This window comes from Notothenia rossii, assembly GCF_949606895.1.
Source record: "Notothenia rossii genome assembly, chromosome: 11".
NCBI classification, from domain to species: Eukaryota; Metazoa; Chordata; class Actinopteri; order Perciformes; family Nototheniidae; genus Notothenia; species Notothenia rossii.
In genome coordinates this window covers 38,135,406-38,147,560 of record NC_136910.1, presented here as the reverse complement: position 1 = coordinate 38,147,560, position 12,155 = coordinate 38,135,406, and the positions used below count along the sequence as shown (strand labels likewise).

Sequence of the window (12,155 nt, the reverse complement as noted above, 5' to 3'; positions counted from 1 at the left end):
TTAAAGCTTTGCAAGCTTTTTCTTTGTTTCTCCGTGTTTGCTGCAATGCCATGGAGGACATAAGCTACATGTCAGAGATGAATATGCCAACTAACATGCGGGTTATGATCTTAAAGTTGCCCTATAAAATGAGGGAAAGATGGAGAAACCTTGCTTACGAGCTACAGGAGAGGCAACATCGTCAAGCAGGGTTCGACAATCGGCCTGATTGACAAACATCATATGTGTAATTCGTGGCACAATTCAAACGGGATCGAAAGATACGTTTTCTCTCTCCATTGACTTCAATACATAATTTTTCACCATGCATCACCATGCATCACCAGGAAGATTTTCTTTAAATGTTGAAGTTAAAAGCATCAATCTGGTGCACTTTGAGAGCAACATGAAGAGATCTATGGATACATCTCTCAACACCCATATGAAACCGAACTGTAAGCAGATTTTTTTCTTTATGGATATTTTACAAATCACTCCCCTTTTAAACTGTATTCTTGTTTATTAATAACAACTTTTTTTTACTGTCATATTAGTATTGTATACCTGTTTACTTTATTCTCTTATTTTTCTATAACTATAATGATCATAAGATGTGCGTTTACCTCACTGGTTGGAGAAAAAGCTTTTTATATTCGTTAGCATAGCTGGCTAACCAGATGCTAATAACAACAAAGTTATTGACTGTATGATCAGTATGACAGATGAACAGATCGCCACTGGGCTTACAACTAAAGACACAGCCACGCAAAAACTGCGGCATGTGTACGGCTCCTTATGGGTACTGCAATTTGTGAAGTCCCGGCCCGGAGCCGCGTTCTGGTGCTCTCCGTTAGAACTACACTCCTCTCAGACGAGACATATACCACGTGATGACACGTTAGGCTCGTGTTGTGCTCAAGGACCCTGAACTTGGCCAGGAAAAACAAGCTTGTTTAATTATTTTGCAGTCTAGATTTCTTGAATTTTTTTCTTTTTTGCGTGTGTTTATAAATTACCTCGAGGGCCGTACCAAATGGTCTCGCGGGCCATATACGGCCCGGAGGCTGGAGGTTCCCCACCCCTGATCTAAATGAAGATACAACAAGCATGCAAGTTTCAAAAACAACTATGTTTACTCACTTTAAATACATATTTATGTTAATAACTCTGTTCTTCGTCTGAATGCATACTTTTAATTGCAGTACCGTAACAACGATTTATTGAATAATCCAGCGACAAAGAATAATTCAACAACTATTGGTCATTCTTTAAACAGTTTCTTTAAAAAGCGCAATATCTTTCAGATACTCAAATATGAGATTGGATTATTTTTTGTCATAGATGGAACAAGCTTTTTTTTTCTTTTTTCTTGAATACTTCACAATTTGTCATTTCTTTTACAAAAATGCCTAATCAATGATCAACCAAGTTATCTGCAGATATTACAAAGTGTATGCTTTGTTGATATTGGAATATTTTGTGCATATCTGTGTTTCAGTTAAGTACAAGACCTTGGTTCTTCCTACATCTCTGTTTATATTTTATTTTAGATTGTTATAACTTTAAACCTCTGGATGTATTTTCAGTCTATCAGTATAATGCTGCTTTGATGGTTTCCAATATTCTCTAACGGCGGTCATTTGCACACAAAAGCCAATACACACACACAATTTGGATTCAGTGCTCAGCCTCTTTGTTTCTCGTGCATCCCAAATGCCAGCAGGTCACCGTGTGGCCTCTGTGAAAGGGCACTGTGTCGAGCAGCAGCGATTGATGATGAGTCTCTCATTAAATGTGATCAGGAGAATTAACCTCCGCCTGTAGCCATCAGGACGGCTCTGTACACACTCTGCCCTTCGCCCTGTGGCTACATGCTGCAAATATACACACATGTTTCCATTTGTACACTTTTTTGGGATACTGACAATGCACTTCAGTCCTGAATAAACATAAGGGAGGCATTAGTACTTAAGGTCAAAAATGGCCATTTCCATTTAGAGAACACAAAGAAATTCACTGGGTTTTTTCTGAAGCTACTCAAGTCCAGCTGCTCTCCATAAATGTCACTGCGTCTTGGTCTTGATGCACGTTCTCCTCCTTGTGGAAGAGCATGTCATTCATATAATGTTTCACCTATTTTTAAATAGCTTACACTTTTAAATGTTTCTGCAGCTCTTCAGCTTAATTTTCTCAGAGTTGTGCAGAATAAAAAAGCTTAAACTCCATGCATAAAGACCTGAAGGTTGTTTTAAATCACCTTTTAAGTGGTCCTCCACTTTAGGGTGACATCAGTGCTTTGACAGGGAGAGTCTGCCCTCTTGTGGTCATAACTTGTAGCACAATTCAACAACAAACATGCATACATTTGACTTGTGAGTTTATTCAAACAAGATATATTATTTATATGATGTATTAGTACAGTAATATCCACCTTCCTCTTTTTAATTTTTTTATGAAATACTAACATTTGTATCCTATTTTCTTGAAGATTGGGGTCTTTTGATTATCAATCCAATAAAAAACAACTATTAAAGGTGGGGTAGGTAATTTTGGAGAAACCAGCTCGAGTGCGCTGGAATTTGAAAATACACAGCCGGAAAAAATCTGCCGAACGCGCACTCGACCAATGAGGGCACGAGATAAGTTTGTGCACAGATGGAAAGCTGACAGGCAGGTAGGCCATCCAGTTATTTTAGCCGGGCCGGCTAAAATGATTGATTACAGTACTACGGCTTCCACAGATGACGTTTTTTTATGGATTTTTTTTGCCAAAGCACTTAAGATATTCATTGCTATCGGGATAAGAGCATTCCATGGAATATAACAAAAAGTGTATCTCGAGCCGGTTTCTCAAATGTACCTACCCCACCTTTAATCCATCTAGAATATGTTTTGTTGCTTCAGGGCAAACATTTTCATAAATACTGGAGAAAAAAACAACAGAAACCTATTTGTGATCATAATTGATGTAAAAAGAAAATAGTGAAATATGCATTTAAAGTCATATTTTGGGAACACATTAAAACTAGTTTTGTATGAAGTCATTTGTGAATCAATGTAATGTAATGTAATGAATCCTGACATTGTTTTTTCAGTCTGTGTTTTCAGTTTTTTTAGACTTTTGTTCATGAAACAGTATCTATGTTATTATCTCCTGTTTGTTACATCCATCCTACATATCACAAAAACCTGTTCATATAATCATAAATGTCAAATATGAATCATTCTTGGCTTTAGATTTATGTAATTCTTAGAGGACCAGGTGTGGTTTCTGTGAGCTGGCTACAGGTTGATTAAACCTACAAACAGTAACTGCCTGTGTCCCCATGAAGTAACAAATGGAAAATCACAATTTAGTTATATGTAAAAAAGAAAGTAGCCTATGTCCATTTGCAGGGGTGCACATTACTTTTTTGCCCTGGTTCTCAAAGAAGCAACTGGAGATGTTGTTTGGTGCTCATCCTTAAAATGAAATAAACCGTAACTTTTGAGGGGGTCTTGACTTTATTTGACACACGGCACTGAACACACATGCAGAGGTGAACACAAGACAACATTAGCACGACCAGTAATCCTATAAGCTGTCATCACTAACCTCCTCCTGACTGTTCTCCTCACTGTCTTCCTCTCTGTCAGACATGGTAGCTGATGATGTAGGCCTACTATAATAATAATAATAATAATAATACATGGGACTTTTATAGCGCTTTTCATGACACTCAAAGACGCTTTGACAGAGAATTTACATAAATACTACCTTCTCTCTGGTTGAGTCTGCGATTAGCTGCTTGCATCCATAAGTCAACAGCTGGTTTTGGGTCGAAAGTCTCTGTTGTCATCTTAGACAAGTGGATGTAATCAAATAAGTATGTGAACATAACCAATAACCTACCATAGCCAATAACAAATGAATGTAACTTATTTTATTTGTGTTGTTCATTCATATCTTATTTGACATATTAGCATTTATTTATTTATGCATTTTTTTTTTATCTCCAGTTTTAAAGGATATTTTTGGTTACTGTCCTATAGTATACATTGAAATTATTTCAAACCTGTTCTATGAAGGTAGATATGGTGCAAAATGCGAGAGCGTGTAAAACCTGATGTGAGCACTTGCAGAAAAAAAAATCTGAGCTTGTGTGCATACATTTACACTAGTATAAAATATCCACGTAACTGTGAACCAAATCTGAAGTCACAGAAGAAAAAAAAAAGTTTTGTAGCTTGTAGAAAAAAAATGAACTTTGTGATGAAATATTCACTTGCAGAAAAATACATATTTTTTAAATATATTTTCCATTACAACTGCAACTTGGTTATTACAACCTCTCAAATCAGTCATTACAACTTGACGAATCTGCTCTGTGGCAGTATAAATCGACGAATCTGCGGTCTTGACTTTTGCTACACTTCTTGCGATAAATGTGTCGCAAAAGTAATTTTCACCTGTAGATCAGCTGTAGATGTGGGGGGAGGGAGGGGGGTTGGAGCGAAGGGGCGGAGCTATCAGAACGACGAGGCTTGACTGCGGGGCTAACGGTTCGTGTCGTTCCCAATCCGCTGACATGGCGCGTCAATCAACGGTAAATTTTGCCCATTACTTGCCCAGTATTACTTTGAATATTATTATTGTGGTTGAGGATTAAATCCGCTTTAAAGACCACCGTTTTATATTGTGCAGTTTAACGGCAAAATAACGTCAGTAAGCCAGCTAAAGCTAGCTTTGTTGAGTTTATGCTAGCTAAACAAGTAGTGGTTGTAGTCTACAGCAGTAATTAATATATTATAGCCTACTGCTTTGGCACTAACGGTTGATAACCGTCCATGCTATTTTCTATTTAGCTAACGTTGAAGTAGTGTATGTGAAATCAACCTCACAAGATGTGTGTATATTACAATTATTAATGTCATATTTCAAGATGAATACTTAGATATTACAATATGGTTGGTTGAGCTGGAGTTCATTATTGAGCTTACTCGTTTACGTCAGTCATATCTGAAGAACAAACCCAAACCTTGTTGTTTTTATTAATTGCATTACCAAATGGGTATCAAATCAACAGTAAGCATTGGTAACACAACTTCCAAAGTTACAGTAAAATAAAAAGGACTCGGACAATACACAATCCAACATGTTCAACAGAAGATAATCAGTTATATTGTTTGTACACATGGTACTTTACATATATCTGTTTGTTTAAGGTGTCCAGGTGATGCCGCACCAGAGAGTGAGAGACAGAACTGGACTCCTCACAGCAGTGAACTTCAGCAAAGGTACAAATACTATTTGTTCATACTGTACAAAGAATCAAGAAAAGATATTGGTTTACATAAATGAAGTATTGACTTTAATACACTGATATACATTCCATTAAAAAATACTAGATCACCTACACATCAGTGAAGTTGAGGGTTTTTTCCATGCAAAAAGTTACATTTAGATGTTAACAAGCAATACGATTTTGTCAGCTTTCTAATTTAATGTATTGAAGGCAAAGATATTTAACACATAGTGAGAACTGCTACTATTTATCTCTCAATATTGTCTGTAAAAACGTGGTAAAAGTTATTCTTTCAGTGAAACAACAGAGCAAGCTTCTACAGTTGCACTACGTTTTGTAACAGTTAAATATTATTTTGAAAATAAAATATATTTCAATGTTGATGAATTTCATACTGTTCATTCATAATCTGATTACAATTACAAAATAATTATATCTACAGCCCCTAAACACACAAACACACCGCTTTCATAAATAACACACTTGTTCTGCAATAATATGTTTTATGTTTCCTGTCATTTTTGTTAGGAAAGGACATGCCTGAAAGACATCCCCTCTTTGAGGGTCAAGAAGAACATCCAAGAGGAAAATTAAAAGCTGATTTTATGAGATTTTAAGAGCAGTACAGGACATTCACTAAGAAACTACTTTTATTGTGAAAACAAAGATCTGCACACTGAATATTTTTGTAGTCTATCAGGACCATCATTTGTTTGTGACGCTGCCTGCACCTCAGAGAAGGGGTGGTTATAGTCAGGCTTATAAAGTGTGGCGAAAAACATAGTCAGCTGATGGGATGCATCTATTTCCACATCTACACTCCATCAGCTGATTATTTCTATTTGCCTCACTTTATGAGCTTCACATCCCTTGTGCCTTGTACCGCAGAGTTTGCAACGTCACAAATAAATGGGGCCAATCTTCAGTCGGATGTGAATGTGTAATCTAACATTTTCAGTAAGAATAATGGAGAAAAGCAGTGCAAATACAAATACAATTTATTGAAATGTGAACCAAAAGTTAATCAAAAATGTTTTAAATAAAAAGCACATATGGACAGAAGGGGTAAAGCCTATTAAATGTATAAGTAAACACATTTAGTCAAATAACGTGACAGACTAGGCCTGTGCAGTTGGTATCAGCTTTGCCCAGCATGGGCTCCTCCATCAGGCCTGGACCTCCTAGCAGAGGAAAGACCCTCAGTCCTCTCCAAACAAACAGACAGGACGTCCATCACACAGAGGTTTCTCCCTGAAGTCTCTGCAGCTCTATGGACACCACGCTGTCTCAATCCGTCCACACTGAATATGAGGGGAAAAAATAATAAGCAAATAATAAATGCTTTAGACAATAAGAAATATAAAGTTGACAGTTGAGTTGCTCAGTTTTTTTAGATTGTCAATACTATTACTGTATAACTAATATATCAGGTTAAGAGGCACCTTCAAATAAAGATTGGTCTTTAAATACATGTTGTCTCTTGAATTGTTTGTCTAAAGTCAAGGATCTAGAACTGATACTTAGTTTTAATGATACAGTGGTTATTATGCTGTTTGGAGGAGGCCTCACAGGTAAGAGTACTAACTAGCTACCATCACATGCTTGAATTAAATGTATTAAACGTATAATTAAGTGATGGCAAAATATAAATAACTAATGTCATGCAAACCTATTTAATATTTGCTTGATTCCAGAGTTGAATTTAGCACAATTGCATACAAACGTCAAGGGATTTTAAGATTCTGAAGTCTTCGTTCTAAATAGAAAATAGCATGGATAATTTACAAAGGCTTTAAAAACACAGCAGGAGCCCAAGACAATTATAAAACGTGTCATTATTTCGGTACAGTTCAATTGGTTTTATTTTCATAAACGCTTATCAACCGTTAGTGCCAAAGCACTAGGCTACAATATATTAATCACTGCTGTAGACTACAACCACCACTTGTTTAGCTAGCATAAACTCAAGAAAGCTAGCCTTAGCTGGCTAACTGACGTTATTTTGCCGCTAAACTGCACGATATAAAACGGTGGTCTTCAAAGCGGATTTAATCCTCAACCACAATAATAATATTCAAAGTAATACTGGGCAAGTAATGGGCAAAACTTACCGTTGATTGACGCGCCATGTCAGCGGACTGGTAGCGACACGAACCGTTAGCCCCGCAGTCAAGCCTCGTCGTTCTGATAGCTCCGCCCCTTCGCTCCAACCCCCCTCCCTCCCCCCACATCTACAGCTGATCTACAGGTGAAAATTACTTTTGCGACACATTTATCGCAAGAAGTGTAGCAAAAGTCAAGACCGCAGATTCGTCGATTTATACTGCCACAGAGCAGATTCGTCAAGTTGTAATGACTGATTTGAGAGGTTGTAATAACCAAGTTGTAGTGGTAATGGAAAATATATTTAAAAAATATGTATCTTTCTGCAAGTGAACATTTCATCACTAAGTTCATTTTTTTTCTACAAGCTACAAAACTTTTTTTTTCTTCTGTGACTTCAAATTTGGTTCACAGTTACGTGGATATTTTATGTGTAAATGTATGAGCACAAATTCAGATTTTTTTTCTGCAAGTGCTCACATCAGGTTTTACACGCTCTCGCATTTTGCACCATATCTACCTTCATATTTATCCCAATAATTATAAAGGAGTGCCTTGGAAATATGCGTTTACATAAATTGTGACCAAACCGTTTGAACTTAAAACTATGTAAACACTCAGAGTCGTTTACCTCACTGAGCTGTAGTTATCAGCCTCTCGGTCTGACTGGAGAGGACTCTCCCTCCACATTATTGTAGAAACATCTTCTTCTTATATCCGTTAGCGCAGCTTGCACCAGATTCTAATAACAACAGCGCCGGTACCGGTGCACCCTCCCTCTCTCCCACGCTCACTTGCACTTTGGCTGTGAGCTGCGGACGCCAGATAAGCCAAAATCCCCCATTTTCATCACTTACAGCGCCCATCGTACAGGGCAAACGAAACGTGTAACCGGGGTGAAAATGGTGTTACATTTACTTAATTATGAATGTTGTTACATCAAGGCCGAAAATTAGGATGAGCCCCAACGGTCAAAAATGTTTTTTTCCCTCCCAGAATTACCAAGGTAGCGCCCCCCCAGATCTGGCGCCCTAGGTGACCATCAACGTCAGTGCTACGGGCCGGCCCTGAGTTCATATGCAACTCGCATATATCTTTCTCTCTGTTCTCTCTCCTCTCTTTTCTCTCTCTCTCTCTCTCTTCTCTTTTCTCTCTCTCTCTCTCAATATTGGTACGCAAATGCGCGTTTTTTCAAATGACCCGGTGCTCTTTTTTTGGCGGAGGTGCGCATGCGCACCCGCGCACCAATTAGGTGCAGCCCTGTCCATTTGCCATCAATTATGCTTATTTGACCTCAGCTTCACTTTATGTTAAGCACATTTTAGCATGCTGAGATATGTGGTTGTGATCATGTTAAATACTATACATGCTAAACGCCAACATGTTACAGTATTATTTATGCTTATTTCTCAATAAGTTACCTTGATTGAACAGGTGTAAAATAGTCAAATGTATTTTTCTGGCACTTTACTTTGTGGCTCTGCTCAATATGGGTGTTACAAGCCTAAAAGACTACATTATGTCCACCTCAGTTTCTTATTTTATTGATTAGAAAAACATGTCATGAGATATTTTAATATATAAAGATTTCAATTTCTTTGAATGGGAGCGTCTAGGAGTCCAAAAGTCGTGCTGTGGAGAGTTTAATGCCCCTACTGAAGATGCATTTGTTGGTACACATTTCATGCAAATATGCACCTGTATCTTCACATAGCTTTTTCACCAAAAATACCTTAAAGCCAAAACGGGAAAAAGGAAATTACATACAGATGTTCTAATTTCAAGATGGCGCAAAAGGAAATCGAAACATGCAATGTAATCCATACACTACAGTCTTGGAAAGTCCCTGAGAGATTTTAATTTAAACAACTTAACTAGAGCCACATCTTTCCAGCCTCTACTGAAAATAGACCCTTCCTAGATAGTTTCCACACATATCTCCACCATTTCGTTCTGTTGCTCACTCTCTAACCAAGAGGAGGGTTTTCTTGGCGGGCCTCCCTTAGAAACCGCAGGGTAAAAATGTACAACAGTAACCCTTCACAGGCTCCATTTCCTGGATGGCTTTTTCAGGGTTATGACGGGGGCAGTGGGCAGAATACACACAGACGCACTCACACTGTGCACACTTCTTTTGATCCCTCGTACTTCAACACACACTCACTTTTCACTTTGCGTCATCTCTTAACCGTGGTTAAAAGAGCAAGTTTATACGAGTTCTGGAATAAAAGTGGCTTGTGGCATCTCAACCGATACCTTTTCTTTAAGCACAGCTCTCTCTACGCTGCAGCCAGCTGTAATGGGAAATGTTTTTCCAGTTTCCAAGATTTCCCGGAGCAGTGTATTTTAAATGTGTAGGTATGATGAAGCCCTAAATGGAAGCAGATGTTTCAGTTTGAGAGAAGAAGAAGTTTACATAGGGCTGTAATCAAGCGAGGGATTTTTTCTCCTTTCTTTTTTTTTTCTTCCAGTAATTTGAATCTATTTTTCTGTCTAAATGAGGCTGGTGCGCTGCATTGTGCGCACGGCTGAACCGTGCCGGGTTGAGCTGAGCTATGCAGCCACATATGGAAGTGATTACAGTCCATGTGTTTATCAGACCTCACTGAGGGACCACTGTACGGCTGAGCGGAGCACAACCAGCCTCACACACCATTCACATGTCCCCGGTGCAACCTTCTATGGAGATCAGACAAGTGTTACAGTTTTGCACCAATGCTGGACATACAATCATAATACCTCAGCTGGAATGATTACTTATCAAAGCTGTAATGACTGCAATTGAATGGAACAAACCTCTAATATCGATGAAACCCATTTGAAGCAAGGAGAAATGTTAGGCGTGCTAGAAAGAAATGGCTCTCTGAATCAGGAACATGCTTAAATGAACACATGATTGGTATTTTTTATGTTGTTATATTCATCAAGAAGGATTTGTTCTTTGTTCGGTTTGTTTGACTGTTTGTCAGCAGGATTACGGAAAAAATGCTGGCCTGATTTTCAGGGAACTTGTCGGAAAGGTGCATCATGTGCCAAGGAAAAAACTATAATTATTTTGATTTGGATCCAATCACAAGGCGGATACTCAAATGATGTTTCACTTTCCTTAAAGAGGCCCTATTCTGCTTTTTGGGGTTTTCACTTTCCTGTAGTGCGTTATATAGGTTTTTGTGCATGTAAATGGTCTGCAGAGGCTAAAATCCTAAAGTTCCCTGCAGGGGGAGTTTCTATTTTCCAATAGGCGCTTTCACACCGCAGTACTTTTCCCACAAAGGTTCATGAGGACTCTTTAGTTCTCATGAACTCAACACAGATCGCAGGATTAGGCAAATGAAGCCGCTGAAGTCACTTCGTCTTCTTCTGCTTTGGGTTTACTGGCAGGCCGCAAACAACTTCACGGTGTATACTGCCACCCAAAGTCACCGGCCGGAAGTCTCCGGAGTTGGGGACTGGCTCTACTGAAGCCTTCCGAGTAAATCGCCAGAACGCCGACACCTCCTCATCTCCACCGCTCCCATGTTTTCTTTTGTGTTGCCATAAGTTAGTCTCTCTGCGTTTGTGCGCTGGGCTAATGCTAATAATGCTAATGTGAGGATAATAAAATGGCGGCTTCATATGACTTTTTGGGACTTTTACGGGGCGTGGTTTGCAATCAGCCCAGCCAATCAGACATAGGAACCTTTTTCTCCCACGAAAGTACCTGCTCTCTAGCAGGGACGGAAAAGGGGGTAAAAAGGTTCTGATTAACACATTTTTGTTCCGGCTCTTTTTGGCGTGAATGCGACATTTCGGAACTATATCGGAACTAAAGTGGGAAAAGTACTGCGGTGTGAACGTGGCTAATGATAATAAAGGATTCATTTCAAAATAACCAACAATGTTTCACAAATCATGTATGAAATGGTGTTCACAGCTTTGAAACATTGCTAATATATTGAGGCCAAACGCCAACCTAATACAGCTTTGTGTGTGTGTGTGTGTGTGTGTGTGTGTGTGTGTGTGTGTGTGTGTGTGTGTGTGTGTGTGTGTGTGTGTGTGTGTGTGTGTTAAATTAGTTCACAGTATGCGAAGCACAGGAGTGCCTTAAGTCAGCGAAAATATCAGTAAGTCCATCAATCCCCCTCCCGCTGGGGGCTTTATGACAGACTGTAACGCAGGGGGAGACCCTGCAGCAGAAAGCCTTCCTCTTTCCTTCTGTTTGCAAGCAAATGCTCCATCTTTGCTAGTGCATTTTTAATACTAAAAACATAGAAAACATGTCTGACATTCAGAGCATATGTTCGTCATTCACGTGCTGCCTTGAAGCCTTCTGTAAAAACCACAAGAGGGTCCCAACACTTTTTTCCCCTCTTAAAAAAGGCATTTTTGTTCAAAACTGCCTCGCCCAACCCTTTTTTAAAGCACCTTAATGCAGCACTTGAGCTACATCTGGCTCTAGTCTTGTGCAAATCTGACAAGCAGGCAACCCCTGGCAACTGCAGTCACAGAACATCATGGGTTTGGCAGCAGGAGAGGTTAATGAAGGCACCGATAGCATTTCAGAGCGCACGCACTCAAATGAACTCTGAAATGAGCAGTTCAGGCAGAGGGAGTGAGAGTCAGAGTTTTGGCGGCAGCAGGATGTATTTTTGCTCTGTTAATGTTGCAAGGTGAAGTTATAGTTGCTTTATGAGAAGCTATTTGTTCATTCAGGCTCGCATGGATGGAAAAGAAAGCAAGGAGGGTTCTGTATTGATTAATGAACGACACACAAAGCAAACTAATCCAGGGCCGTCAAATCTAATCTCC

General features: G+C 39.0%; 1 protein-coding gene and 2 long non-coding RNA genes across 6 annotated transcripts in view; 1 reads left to right on the top strand and 2 right to left on the bottom strand.

Moving 5' to 3' along the window:
• garnl3 (GTPase activating Rap/RanGAP domain like 3) overlaps positions 1–12,155 on the bottom strand; it is a 98,842-nt gene that overhangs the window by 76,460 nt on the left and 10,227 nt on the right. The gene's annotated exons all lie outside the window — the stretch shown is intronic.
• LOC307025266 lies at positions 4,293–6,733 on the top strand. Its single transcript, XR_013804134.1, has 3 exons — positions 4,293–4,565; positions 5,185–5,256; positions 5,793–6,733. It is a non-coding gene; the product is annotated as an uncharacterized lncRNA (long non-coding RNA).
• LOC307025267 lies at positions 6,245–7,630 on the bottom strand. The gene is made up of 2 exons (XR_013804135.1): positions 7,376–7,630; positions 6,245–6,565 (listed from the first exon to the last, which is right to left on the bottom strand). It is a non-coding gene; the product is annotated as an uncharacterized lncRNA (long non-coding RNA).